Here is a 15,703-nt window from a genome sequence, read left to right on the forward strand (position 1 = left end):
GCGGTGACATGATATGCTTATCCTGACAACCAGTGCATGATATGTGCCCTAGGGTTCCACCTGGGTTAGTAACGCGAGCCGGTTCGGGAGCCCGTGTAAATCTTGACAATCCTGATCATGCTATCGCATTACAGTCCCTGAGGTGTATCGTGCGGACCTAGCTTCCTGGCCTCTTTCTCCGATTTTTGGGCGTCCGTGGCTCGCCGAGTAGGTGTAGCGTAACGTGGGGTCTCGCGAACAGCTGTGGCACGGATAAACGATTGCATATGTTGGGAATTTAATGCAATTGCACGCATCGCGCTTCTATCTGCATAGCATTTAAACGAAGCGATTCTTGATGGCTTCGTTTAAGCGTCGATCACCATGTACGTTGGACATGCATGATTTTTTATTTTTCTGTCTCGTAGCATTTGTACCGGCTTTCGTGCATAATTGACACGTCAGGAAAGAGGCCGTACCTCCTATAGGCGCGTAGCATCTTTTAAACGCATCCTATTAAAGAATAAACTAAATAGAATAAACAAGTGGAGCTTATCGCGCTGCGGGGGTCGGAAAACTCGGAAAGCGAGAGAAGTGGTTCTTGCGGGGAAAGGAGGAAAGGCTGAGGGAGAGCGAAGCGCCGCTTGCGATGGCTACGCCTCGCTCTCCCGTTCGCTCCGGCCGCAGTGCATGTTGCGACATTATGCCGCAGGTGCACTGAATGGCGCTGCGCTCGCCTGTAGCAGCGCTTCTGGTTTCCTTGTGCGTACTAGGCCATGTGGACATGCGTGGCACGCGCGCATAATTGTATCAAATTGTAGAGAGGAGGGGCACAGCAGACGAAAGAAGGCGCAGTAAAAAGAAAATGAGAAAGAGGAGATGGAGGGGCGTTGGAGAGTGGGGGGATGGGGAAGTGGGGAGGGCAGTGCAGGATTAGTCGCGGTTCGCCGGTTCAACAAACGACAGGACGCGGGAAATTGCCGCTTAGAAACATTGCGTCGTAACTTTTCTTAACAAGGTGGAAATTTATTGGCCGTTCAGTTACCGAGGGTTCGTCATGGTTGGAGTGAAGTCGTTCCTCGTTCTTGAAGCGTAACTTATTGCGTTGTTAAGAATTACCGTTTTGGCATAATGCTATGGCAGTCGCTCTCTCTCTCGCTCTTTCGCCCTCATTCTTTAACTAGTAACGGAACCCATATGGATAAGCAAAGTGATGGAGTTTGTGAGAAAGAAACAAATAAAAAATAGATAAAGATGAAAGCGTAAAAAAAGGAAATGTGTGACTCTGCGGAATCGTGCCTCAAAGAAAACTTTTAGAAAAGCCGCAGTGATTTCAATTAGATAATACAGTGCACTAACTTCATGACTGCAAGATAAAAAAAATAAGTGACGAAGGAAGGAGGTCAGTGGCCATAGCTTTGTATAACGCTTAATTATAGTTAACTCACTCTAAAGACCTTCGTCAGTGACGTAAATAAAAAAAGCAAAACAGAGGTATTTCAAGAAACGAGTTGCTGACTCATTGCTGACAACGCGGGCGAGGCAAAGCGGGGGCCAATCATTTGTGCAGGAGAGCGCTTGAGCACAACCCTCAACCTCAACGAGCAAATCGTCGACCGCGATGTGATCATTTTTTACAGCGATGTGGGGATATGTGTGTGCTCATTCCCAGAGATATCCCATACGGGTACATAGGCGCTTGTAAAGCATGTGTCCAAAACTGCCAAGAGGATTAGCAACGCAGAATGCCAAGGAGACGCGTGCAAGGAAAATTACGGACGGACTTTTCCTGACTCTTCATTACGCTCTTGCGCCATAAACCCTACAAAACTAACTTTCTCTCTTATTTGCACTGTAGGTTGTGGACATATTCCAACTCGCCTACTACTCTATTCTTGTTTATTATGTAACACAAGCACGAAGTTTTTCGCCGAGCTTTCACGCGCAGCTGAGTTACTTCAAAACGCACCGACCTCGACCGCTGCAGCAACCGTTGAAGCGACGTTGGCAGATGATCCACAGGTCATCAACAACTCGTGGTCTCTCATGAATGCCATTCGCGTTATATTGAACAAAATGAAAACTTCGTCTGCGGAAAGCACGCTACTAGTGCTGGCCAATTTGAGTCCAGTGCTTGTAGCCCTCGGTTGAAATCATGGCTCACCAGACACCGTCGTTTCTTGACGAAGTCCGGAACGCGCCAATATTTGAGTGGAGTGCCAAGTGACTTAAGTCACGCAAGGTTGGACTTTTGACGGCTTGTGTTCATGAATAAGTTCCCCATTACCGTCATCTGCGAGCCCCTATCAGCTCACATCGGGTTGTCTGGGTCTGAGTGCTTCATGTTCGCTAAACATGGAGAATACACCCAGATTATCGTCTTCATACGACGTGACCTTACGCACGTCCATCATCCTGTGCCGCGTGACCATGAATGCCAGTGCGTTTGTCTGAGAGTGAAGAAAGGCAAGCCCACTTTCACAGTAGTTGGAGTCTACATATCGCCATCATGGCGGCTGAACTGCAAAAGGTTACGGCGAATCGCGACAGTGGCTTATCAACCTTGGGTGATGACTGGAGATCTTAATGACCACCACTATCTCTGGGGAAGCTCTAAGATAAACTCGAGGAGCAGAAGATAAATGTCATTCGCTTCCGAACGAGAGTTGTGTTTGTTAAATGATGGAAGCCCCACATTTCTGTGTGGAACTGTCTACAGTAGCTGCCGGCACCTCACCTTTGTTTCACATTCCTTCACCGGAAAGGTCAAGTGGCTTTCGGACATTGAAACGAGAGGAAGTGACCACCTCCCCACTTATAAGTTGAAGGGCTGACGGACTCCATGTTACCCGGCGTCACCCATTGGATCGACTGGCCGATGTTCAAATCAATTGTGGAAGACGGTTGTTGTGATGGCTTATCCTCTTGCTTAAAGCCCACTATAAAAGGTGCCCTAGAGGCTTTCATGCATTCGCTTTCGAGAACGTCTACATGCGCCGGCTACGACGTTGAGCTCGGTAAGCTTCGTGCAATTAGTCGCCGTGCAGAGCGAACATACAAGCGTACAAAGTCTGTACACGATTTATGGTTCGCCAGACGAACTGAAAAGAAAATTCAGCGTCGTATGGACAAACTCGAACCGCAAATACGGATATCGTTACGGGAGTCTTTGGACCCAAGGAAACCTTTGTCTCATATATGGAGAACTGTTTGTGGTCTTCCTGGAACCCCTCAGCAGCACCATTATTTCAGTTCTTTGGCAATTCACCAACAATGCAGAGATTTTGACGTCGCTGACGATTTCTGCGGGAGGATTGCTGGTGAAACTAGTTTCGCTGAAACATTGACGCTCTTCCACTCACCGATTTCAAGCGATCCCCGCATGAACAGTTCTTTCATTATGGAAGAATTCGAAGCTGTCCTTGCCTTGGGCAAGCGTTCATCATCGCCAGGACCCGAAGGTATAACCTACCATTTCCTATAGAATCTTGGCGAAGAGGCTCACAAAGTGTTCCTGCTCTTGTTCAACAGCTACTGGCAGACAGGCACGATTCCCCAGGAATGGAAGACCAGTCACCTAATTCCACTGCTCAAGCGTAACAAGTCGCCCGTAGACATTGCATGGTACCGACCGACTGCGATTTCCAGCTGCGTAGGAAAACTTTTGAGCAGGATAGTTATAGCATGATTAGAATGATCCCTCGAACATTACGCAGTATATCCAGACACAGTGGCTGGTTTCCCAGGCGTGGCCATTCTTCCATAGTCAACGTTATCGACTTGGTGACGTGCGTCACCAAGTCAATAACATACGATAAGGAACATACGATAACGAAACGCACGAAGCGATTTTCAAGGCGTTACAGGCAGTAGGACTTGACGGCAAGATCTATATATGGATTAGCGCCTATCTACATAAGGTGTCCTTTTTCATACTTTCCAAGGATGACCCAACCTCGCAGCATTACAGTAACCATGGGGTGCCTCAGGGCAGAGTATTGAGACCAACGCTCTTCAATCTAGCACCCATTGGACTCGCCGACTCCCCGAAGGCACTTTCGTTCGTTTTGAGAACGTCTGGCTTCTGCGAGCGCCTTTGACTCAGCACTGCAGTCCGTGCAGGTCTCTCTATCCTCCCCTCCCCCCCCTCTATCTCCCTTCTATCTATTCCCCTTCCCCCTTCCCCCATCGTAGGGTAGCCCACTGGAGTCTTGACTGGTCAGCATACCTACCTTCGTTTTATCTCTCTATCTTGCAGCAACCAGTATATGTCCTCTGTGAAGCAACGAGTAATGAAGACGTCGTGTATTTCTTTAGTGCGCATCAAAAGCAGAAATATGAAGAAACTTTTTTTTATTGACAAATATTTTTATCGTAGAAAGTCGCTTCCTTAATGCCACTGTGTGCTATAATGTGGCATGAAATCTCAACTCTGAGTTAGTGTCCATATGTTGTTATCTGTGCCACGATATTCCTCTTCCACCATATTAATTCGACCATTTTTTGAATATCGAGTCACGCACATAGATGTTAATGTGTGTTGTTCATAGTAATACAATTTTCGCCTTTTCAATTTGCAAGAAATGACCAAGCCTTCAGTTATGTTGGCAGCCTCAGCTGTAATCACACCTGCTCGCCGCACCTGGCTTGAAGTCCATGCATCAGCGGTATAGTGGCAACGGACTCAACCTGTGGCTGTTTGCGGATGCTGCCCGTCATGACCTCGGGCCATCCCCTCGCCATACCTTGCACTGCGTGCGCGACCAGAAGTGAATTAGAACGGTCGCGGGTGAAATGTAGCCGCACATTCGCAGGTGAGGCCACGCCGGCTATCAGGAACAACAAGAAAAAGAAGCCATGCCAATGAATCACGCTGGAAAGCCTTCGAGAAACGAAACAGGCACGTTGATCTGCAGGCGCGACCCGCACACGCAAACGCTGTAACGGCGGAAGCCCCCGCGGAGTGATGGATTTCACGACAGCGGTCGGACGAGGGAGGACAGGTTTGGTGGTCGGTGGCAGGGGAATGCGCAGGGTTCCCACCGCGCAAGTCCTCAGCAGCTCGGGTGCAGGTGCGGTGGTTCTCGCACTTAGTTTTGAAGAATCTCACAAAAACGAAGCAGCCTCACGAAAGCTAGCCCTCACGTCCCCGCATCCCGAATGCCGTCCGCAAGGCTGCTCGCAAGTATATTGTTGTTGTTAATCAAGTGATAGGAACATGGCCAAATAGACTGCCAGAGAGCCGCCTTCATAGAAACGAACGTGCGCAGTTTATCTATGCCTTTCCATTGGGTTGATAGTACACCTTTCTTTGGACTTGATGCGAGGTTATAAAGTTATCGTGTTGTCGTTGTCCCTTGACCACGTGAACAGCTCCTCACGTGGTCCAGAGGGCATTAAGATGAAGCCCCGGTAGCTTGACTTGAAAACATCCATAGGAGGTCTGCGAATTCAAAGGAATAGATTTGACTGTTAATTTTAATGCGATTAGCATTCTTTGCCGACTTCAGACATTTTGGGCCTATTCTGTCCGTCCGTCCGTCCGTCCTGTCCTGTCCGGTCCTGTTTTCTTACATAGGACCATTCAGTGATACTAATGGCTCAATTCTTTTTCTCTTCCGATAGGTCCTGCGCCTCCGGATGCGAATTATACTGCAGCAAGGCTGACATTTGAGCAAGTCTGTACGGATCCTTGGTAAAACGAGGGCAGCGCGAAAAAACAAGGACGGAGCGCTTGCGGTGTCGTTCATTCTCTCATCTTGTCTTTTCGCATATGCCTTCATTTTACCACGGACACAGATGCGAGCAACCAAATTGTGACCCTGAATATTCGTCCGTTCCGCAACGCCCGTACACTCGCCTTACCTGTTTATGCCTTCTCCATGGCTTCCCCGTAGACGAAGTCAGTCATGCATAGACAGACAGACCCGCCCATCCTCTGCCAAGAAGTGGTCGCTAGCGAGCAGAGTGCGGAATAAAGAGGCTGTCTTACGCGCATAAGTTGATATTTCTGCGACATCTCTCGATTCATATGCGCCTCAGCAACTGCCGTTTTACATGTGGTTATGCGTGTAGAGACACTTGAAGCGCATCATACGTGTTATTGCACACGTATGTACGTAGGTACGCCCTGCTCGCTCCTATAGTTAGGTTGAAAGTAGATGCTCTAAAATAAAGTACGCTATATTGAACTCTGGGTTCGAGCGCAAGCCAACTATGTTCAGCGCATACAAATAAGAATGTTATAAGAACAACGTACTGAAAACCTTGCTCAGGTTGGCTCAGGCTTTGCTCATATACCTGTACGAGTAAACAGCGGGAGATTGGAAAGCGTTGTAGAAAGATTGAAACGCACGACTAAGCCAAGATCATCAGGAACTGTTTGCGCAGAAAGTTAGGCGTATTAGACTTTGCCTTTGAGTTTATTTGGACATGTATACATATAATATGTCTCATGCCAACGAGATAAGGCAAAAGGAAACAGGCAAATCGTGTTTTCTGAGAAGGCCTACACCCCGGGTCATGAAACGAGACAGTGGTGGGGTCAGCGAACACGAACCGGAGCAATTCGGAACGACACAAGTTGTGATATATGCACCAACGTACAAATGAGTACATGAAATAAATGGATTGCGTTTCTACCAACCTAGAACAAAAGGGTGATCAAGAGGTGTACAGCTGGTACATAACAAATACAACAAGGAAAACAAAAACTTTAAACAATGCGAGTAACAAGGACATTGAGGGAAGTATAAGCACTGCAGAAAAACCGCACGACTTCTTCTAGCCGGATAAAAAAATAATCTTCCTTTCTTAATCTAAGACATCTTCTCACCTGCGCAGTATCCACTCAACTAGGATAAGTATTGCATATCGCTACTATTTTATTTGATGGTTAAGTAATTGAGTTCCATAACTTGTCCTCGGCCGAGTCAAGAAACGCGAGGTCGCACATAAGCCATAATGTAGATTGCGACTGAGGTGCATATATGCTACTGAATGAAGAAAGCCACACGGGTAAAACAACATAAACCGGGTACGTCATTACGTGGACACTGATGCGACCTTACAGCCGTCGACGCGTTTCAGAAAAAGAAACCTATAAAAGTGTTAATTGATGTAACACGCACCTGAAGTCCAGCAGGTGATATCCGTGCCCGATTCATCACACGACACAAATACCGCTGCGAGACGAACCAGCGAGGCTTGCGAGACCTGCTCAACGACGGCTCATCTAAGCTTACTGCGAGACGCTTATCTGAACAAGGCAATCACATCAGTTCGGCTGGTGCCTGACTGTGTATGTCGTGGAGTGTGACGTGTACTGTGCGTGTAGTTTCTCATCGTTATTCATTATGATGACACTTATTTGTTTTCATGATGACAATCTCTGTTTTATACGCACAATGCACTTCTCGGCTTGATAACTTTGCACTCACTACTTTCCTGTGGAAACGCTATGTCACGCTGCTAAGGTACATGCTGTTCGTGACCTGGAAGAACCAGGCGCACAGCGTTGCCGAAAGGAAGCGCGGACAAGATGGAAGACCATTATTGTTGTAGGACAAGATAAGCCCTAAAGGGTGCAAACTTTTTAAGAGCTAGTAAATACATAGGAATGAAGAAGTTGTTTTCTTCGGCATTAATAGCACCGAATTTGATTAGGCTCGTATAAAGCCCACCTGCAGTATACGGAGCAGATTTTTGATTCATGCCATCACTGTCTTTCAAAGGCAAATTGTTGTAAAAAGCCAAATTTAAGAATTGAATCATTAAGCTTATAACTCTAACAAGATTTTATATATATATATACGAGAAGAAAGGGGGTAGTAGAGGGGCCGATTTTTATTAGTCATATCATAAGAAGCCAACAAACACTGACACGAAGGCAACATAGGGGAAATTACTTGTGCTTAATAAATGAAATAAAGAAACGATAAATTAATGGAAATTAAAGTGGATGAAAAAACAACTTGCCGCAGGTGGGAACCGAACCCACAATCTTCGCATTTCGCGTGCGATGCTCTACCAATTGAGCTACCATGGCGCTGTTTCCCCATCCACTTTCTTGGGTATTTATGTGTCCTAGTAGAACCCTGGGAGTGTTAGCCAGCGCCACCACTCACAGACCTTGGCGGCGGACGTGGAACGTCCTTTTTTCCGCAGGCGTCACGAGAACGTGATCTTTTTGTGTGAGGGCAACTGGTCAATAAACCCACATATGCTACCTGAAGGCATCAATGTAGCCGGGTTCGAGACCCTCGTTATGTAATAAACGAGAAGAAAGGCGGTAGCAGAGGGGCCAGATTTTTATTAGTCATATCATAAGAAGTCAACAAACACTGACACCAAGGACAACATAGGATAAATTACTTGTGGTTAATTAATGAAATAAAGAAACGATAAATCAATGGAAACTAAAGTGGATGAAAAAAACAATTTGCCGCAGGTGGGAACCGATCCCACAACCTTCGCATTTCGTAAGTACAAGTAATTTCCCATATGTCGTCCTTGGTGTCTTTTCGGCGTCAAATATATATATATATATATATATATATATATATATATATATATATATATATATATATATATATATATATATATATATATATATATATATATATATATATATATATGCACTAATTGAGTTACAGAAATAAAAAGAAATGATAAACTAATGGCAATGACAGTGGATGAAAAAACAACAGCGAAAGCGCGCATCAACGCCAAGGAGACAGTTGCGGCAATACTTACAGCATTCATAAGCCCTCGGATACGCGCGGGCTGTGCTGAAACAGGCACGCTGCGCCACAGCACACAGAAAATAAGCGCTAACGCGACGGAAACATGTATTTCGCTGTTCAGCGAGCTTATGCCCGACGCATCCTAACGGGAAACATGGAATAAGCAATGAGAAACGTCGGACGTGCTTCCATAAAGAACAGCGCCGTATGCGCCTAACCTGCCTGTAAAGTTGGAACGACACGTCGAACGTACCTTTGGCCATTGCCTCTCCTTTAATGATGATAATAATAATAATAATAATAATAATAATAATAATAATAATAATAATAATAATAATAATAATAATAATAATAATAATAATAATAATAATAATAATAATAATAATAATAATCAGCCTGGCTACGCCCATTGTAGTGCAAAGGACTCTCCCATACTTCTCCAACTACCCCGGTCATGTGCTAATTGTGGCCATGTTGTCACTGCGAACTTCTTAATCTCATCCGCCCACCTAACTTTATGCCGGCCCCTGCTACGCTTCCTTTCTCTTGGAATCCAGTCCTTAACCCTTAATTACCTTAGGTTATCTTCCCTCCTCATTACATGTCCTGCCCATGCCCCATTTCTCTTTCTTGATTTCAACTAAGATGTCATTAACTCGCGTTTGTTCCCTCACCCAATCTGCTCTTTTCTTATCCCTTAACGTTACACCCATTATTCTTCTTTACATAGCTCGTTGCGTCGTCCTCAATTTGAGTAGAACTCTTCTCGTAAACATCCAGGTTTCTGCCCTGTACATGAGTACTGGTAACACACAGCTGTTATACACTTTCCTCTTGAGGGATTATGGCAACCTGCTGTTCATGATCTGAGAATGCCTGCCAAACGCACCCCAGCCCATTCTTATTCTTCTGATTATTTCAGTCTCATGATCCGGATCCGCAGTCATTACCTGTCCTAAGTAAATGTATTCCCTTACCACTTCCAGTGCCTCACTACCTATCCTAAACTGCTGTTCTCTTCCGAGACTGTTAAACATTACTTTAGTTTTCTGCAGATTAATTTTTAGACCCACGCTTCTGCTTTCCCTCTCCAGGTCAGTGAACATGCATTGCAATTGGGCCCCTAAGTTACTAAGCAAGGGAATATCATCAGCGAATCGCAATTTATTAAGGTATTCTCCATTAACTCTTGTCCCCAATTCTTCCCCATCCAGGTTTCTGAATACCTTCTGTAAACACGCTGTGAATAGCATTAGAGAGATCATATCTCCCTGCCTGACGCCCTTTTTTATTGGGATTTTGTTGCTTTCTTTATGGAGGACTACGGTGGTTGTGGAGCCGCTATAGATATCTTTCAGTATATTTACATACGGCTCGTCTACACCCTGATTCCATAATGCCTGCATGACTGCTGAGGTTTCGACTGAATTAAACGCTTTCTCGTAATCATTGAAGGCTATATATAAGGGTTGGTTATATTCCGCACATTTCTCTATCACCTGAATGATAGTGTGAATACGGTCTATTCTTGAGTAGCCTTCTCGAAAGCTTGCCTGGTCCTTTGGTTGACAGAAGTCTAAGGTGTTACTGATTCTATTTGCGATTACCTTAGTAAATATATACTTTGTACGCCTTGGACAGTAATCTGATCGGTCTATAATTTTTCAAGTCTTTGGCGTCCCTTTCTTATGGATTAAGATTATGTTGGCGTTCTTCCAAGATTCCGTTACGCTCCAGGTCATGAGGTATTGCGCATACAGGGTGGCCAGTTTTTCTAGAACAATCTGCTCACCATCCTTCAACAAATCTGCTGTTACCTGATCCTCCCCAGCTGCCTTCCCCCTTTGCATAGCTCCCAAGGTTTTCTTCTTACGGCGTTACTTGTGGGATGTCAAATTCCTCTAAACTATTCTCTCTTCAATTATCGTCGTGGGTGCCACTGGTACTGTATAAATCTCTATAGAAGTCCTCAGCCACTTGAAATATCTCATGCATATTAGTAATGATATCGCCGGCTTTGTCTCTTAATGCATACATCTTATTCTTGCCTATTCCTAATTTCTTCTTCACTGCCTTTAGGCTGCCTCCGTTCCTGAGAGGATGTTGAATTCTATACACATTATACTTCCTTATGTCAGCTGTCTCACGCTTGTTGATTAACTTGGAAAGTTCTGCCAGTTCTATCCTAGCTGTAAGGTCAGAGGCTTTCATACATTGGCATTTCTTGAGATCTTTCGTCTCCTGCGATAGCTTACTGGTATCCTGTCTAACAGAGTTACCCCCGACTTCTATTGCACACTCCTTAATGATGCCCATAAGATTGCAGTTCATTGCTTCAACATTAAGGTCCTCTTCCTGAGTTAAATACGAATACCGGTTCTGTAGCTTGATCCGGAATGGCTCTATTTTCCCTCTTACCGCTGAATCATTGATCGGCTTCTTATGTACCCGTTTCTTCCGTTCCCTCCTCAAGTCTAGGCTAATTCGAGTTCTTACGATCCTATGGTCAATGCAGCGCACCTTGCCGAGCACGTTCACATCTTGTATGATGCCAGGGTTAGCGCAGAGCATGAGGTCTATTTCATTTCTAGTCTCACCATTTGGGCTTCTCCACGTCCACTTTCGGCTATCCCGTTTGCGGAAGAAGGTATTTATTATCCGCATACTATTCCGTTCTGCAAACTCTACTACTAACTCTCCCCTGCTATTGCTAGAACCTATGCCATATTCCCCCGCTGACTTGTCTCCAGCCTGCTTCTTGCCTACCCTGGCATTGAAGTCGCCCATCAGTATAGTGTATTTTCTTTTGACTTTACCCATCGCCGATTCCACGTCTTCATAGAAGTGTTCGACTTCCTGATCATCATGACTGGATGTAGGGACCTGTACGACCTTCAATTTGTACCTCTTATTAAGTTTCACAACAAGACCTGCCACCCTCTCGTTAATGCTATAAAATTCATGTATGTTACCAGCTATATCTTATTAATCAGGAATCCGACTCCTAGTTCTCGTCTCTCCGCTAAGCCCCGGTAGCACAGGACGTGCTCGCTTTTCTGCACTGTATATGCTTCTTTTGTCCTCCTAACCTCACTGAGCCATATTATATCCCATTTACTGCCCGATAATTCCTCCAACAGCACTGCTAGACTCGCCTCACTAGATAAAGTTCTAGCGTTAAACGTTGCCAGGTTCAGATTGCAATGGCAGCCTGTGCGAACCCAGAGATTCTTAGCACCCTCTGCTGCGTTACAGGTCTGACCACCTCCGTGGTCAGTTGCTTCGCAGCTGCTGGAGTCTGAGGACCGGGGTTTGATTGTTGTATTCATATAGGAGGTTATGGCCAAGTATTGCACCAAGGTGGCCAATCCTGCTCTGGTGAGGGAGGGCATTACCAGTTCTGGTCACCGGGGTCAGGCCGCATTCCAGGCCTGTTTATGCAATTTTATCAACACGTGGATTTTTTTTAATCCGGTGGGAAATTGCGCGGCACCGGGATTCGAACCACGGTCCCCTTGCATGCGAGGCGGATGCTCTCCCTCTACGCCACCGCTGCACCTTTAATTTAATACAAACCGTGCCTCGAAAAAAAAAATACTTCGCCAGACTAACCTAACCTAACTTAATGTTTCTCTTTAGTGGTTCATTTATATGGCCCTGTTGAAACCGGGTGTCACGAGATCATGCGCCTAAGTAGGAACGAATCAGGAAGTCGATGTCGACACACGCGCAATACTGCTGAGACATGCCTAGTCGCTGCCATCGAAAGCGAGCATCGGCGCATATATATACCGTCTCCCATGTCCGCTCGCTGGGTGGTATACACGGACACGATGCAGCGCATCGTGTGTTGTCGACTCTCTGCGAGCTTTGGATCGTGAGCTTTCAAAGCGAGACGGCCTACGCCTGCTGTCAGTGATGCGTGTTCCTTGGTCGCCGCGGGCTGCCCGCTGTAGAGCGAACGCGCCTTGGGGGCCGCTGTTACGGCGTGCCATCGTGGAAGGCTGGGCTTCTGTTGCAGAGGTCCGGTCACGGAGCGGTATCCGTAAGCAGGACCCAACAGTTCGTCCAGTGCCAGTGCATACGTGAGCGCAGCAGTCACGGACTACAGTTGCAGAAATAGAATCCGACGAGGAGTGAACGGTGAAACGCTCTTTGGACAACACGCCGTGCAGCAGAGCGCACGAAAAGGACGGAAGGAGAAAACGGGACGCGTCATCGACTGCTGCAGTCCGACAAGTATAGGTTGCCGCGCTGTGGATTTGAGCGAGTGAAAGGCCACCAGTTTATTCGGTATTCTTGTTTTCTCTACTTACTCCTTTTTTTTACTTCTCCCAGTATTTTTCTTAGTTTAGAAGAGTTTATTTTTTTGCGAAGATCTTCCATCAAAATCTTGCCAATTGGCTACAACGGAGCGTCTCTCATAGCTGACATTAGAGACAATGACAGAGATATAGCGATAATATTAAATAAGATAGTATGGATATCTATCTATCTATCTATCTATCTATCTATCTATCTATCTATCTATCTATCTATCTATCTATCCATCTATCTATCTATCTATCCATCTATCTATCTATCTATCTATCTATCTATCTATCTATCTATCTATCTATCTATCTATCTATCTATCTATCTATCTATCTATCTATCTATCTATCTATCTATCTATCTATCTATCTATCTATCTATCTATCTATCTATCTATCTATCTATCTATCTATCTATCTATCTATCTATCTATCTATCTATCTATCTATGGTCGAACCAATCGCAAAGACGCACTATAGCATCTTGAATACAAAGTGCTTGCTCTCACATTGCACAGCCCTCCCCACCGGCCGACAGACGGGACGTATAGAACAAACAATGCTTGCGTGCGTGCGCTTTGGCCAGGCTGCACGCCACGGATCGGCCGCGCCCACACACGCACGAAGTGGTTGTCGCGCAAATCCCAGGCTCCTCCACCGCGCATGCGGCGGTTCGCAAAGAAGACGGACGTCTTGGGAGAACATGTAGAGCGGCGGTTCCTGCACAATCTTGTAACCTGCCACGGGACCCTAGGCTTCGCGAGGTGACCTCGCCATTGGAACACGGCACACGAGACAGCGAGGGACGTGGAACAGAAGCCGCGCTGAGAGTTGGCAGGCGTTTCTGGTGGTCGCCCGTTTGCTTTGCATCCGAGGTGGCATGTCCGCTCTGACAATTACAGGCACTTGTATATATGTGCGCGGACCATTTCTTTGCTTGTACCCGTGCGTCGTTTTGGATTCTCTCAGGTTGATCTTGAAGGATAGTTTGTGACTGCTTGCTTCGGTGTGTAGTTGTTTGTACCTTTGGAATAAAAGCATCGTACGGCGCTGAAGAACGTTTCTCGCTGTTCGTAAAAGATTTGGCGCTGCACTATAGTTCCCGGGCTGTGGAGCATAAGAAGCAGCAATATAAATACATTTGACTGGCCGTTAGCCATCTTAAACAAACATTGCCAAGAATTCCAGCAATACACTGCCTCTTGTGAAAGGCAGAGCAACATAATCCCCATGGATTTATTTGCTACATCTTCTATACGTCTGACTGACTGCCTATATAAACTTTGTTGAAACCAGCAAGAGGTGGTGGCTGGGCCTAGGCCTCCCGTCGAGGTGTTGCCTCTTCGCCGCCTCGCAGGCCTGCTGGGTCGCCCAGAGTTGATCGTCAAGGTTGGAGCTACGCAGGGCAGCGTGCCATCTCGACGAGAGGGTCGTGGGGTTAGTGTCAGGGTATTGTTGTGTGCAGCCCCAGAGTATGTGTGGAAGTGTGGCTGGCTGTGTCTTGCAGATATGGCACGTGGGATTGGGGTAAATGTCTGGGTAGATCTTGTAAAGTTGTAACGAGGGGTAAGTATTGGTTTGTAGCAGGCGGAAAGTTGTAGCCTGTGCTCGGGATAGTTTGTTGTGTGGCCCGGGGAAGGTTCTACGCTCTAAGTAGAAGGACTTCACAAGATCATTGTAGCGTGTCAGGCGATCCCTACCGGTGGGGGCAGCCTCCCCTTCTCCCGCGCGGTTAACTGGGCCTCGCGCTAGGGAGTGGGTAACTTCGTTGAGGTTGGGGAGGTGCGGATGGACGGTGCCTACATGAGCCGGGAACCAGACGAGTGTAACCTGATGGTCGGTTGAGCGGGGTGCTTGTTGCAAGATGCGCAAGGCTTGGTGTGAAATACGGCCGTTGATATAGTTGATAACGGCGGAGCGGGAGTCAGAGACGATGGTATGGCATGTTAGGTCTAGTGTGGCTAGCGCGATGGCCACTTCTTCAGCTTCCTCAGCGTGTGGGGTTACTAGGCTGATAGCATGGTGGAGAGAGCCTTCACGCGTGGTGACGGCTGTAAAGCGTGTACCGTGGGGATATTCGGCGGCGTCGACGAAACGCACACCGTCGTGGCGAGTAGGGGATTTGGTGAGAGCCGTGGCACGCGCTGTGCGACGTGCGTGGTTGTATTCGGGGTGCATGTTTCTGGGGATAGGGTCGGCGTGAATCCAAGCTCGTATGGTGGAGGGGATCTGGTGCTTATGGCCGTGTTGATGGTGGTAGGTGATACCATCGATATGGTAGGTGATACGAGGTGACGATATGGCGGCCCGTCGCTGTGAGAGTGAGTCTCTCCAGCTGAGAGCGACGTTGGGCCTGGATGAGCTCGTCCAGTGTGTTGAAGGAGGATCTGAAGGAGGAGAACGCCTAGTTGAAGGAGGAGGTCAGTGCTGGTGCAACCGGCGAGGCTGAGGGCTTGTTTATAGACACCGCGTAGGAGGATGTTAAGCTTGGTTTGTTCAGCCTTGTACCAGTTTAGATGCGCAGCAACGTAGGTGATGTGGCAAATTACGTATGACTGGATTAATCGGAGCAGATTCTTCTCTTTCATACCCCCCACGGCGATTGGAGACCCGCTTCAAAAGTCTCATGGTGATGGCTGTATTGATTTTGATTTTGGCGAGGGCCAT

The sequence above is a fragment of the Dermacentor variabilis genome, chromosome 6 (genome assembly GCF_050947875.1).
Source record: "Dermacentor variabilis isolate Ectoservices chromosome 6, ASM5094787v1, whole genome shotgun sequence".
Classification (NCBI taxonomy): domain Eukaryota; kingdom Metazoa; phylum Arthropoda; class Arachnida; order Ixodida; family Ixodidae; genus Dermacentor; species Dermacentor variabilis.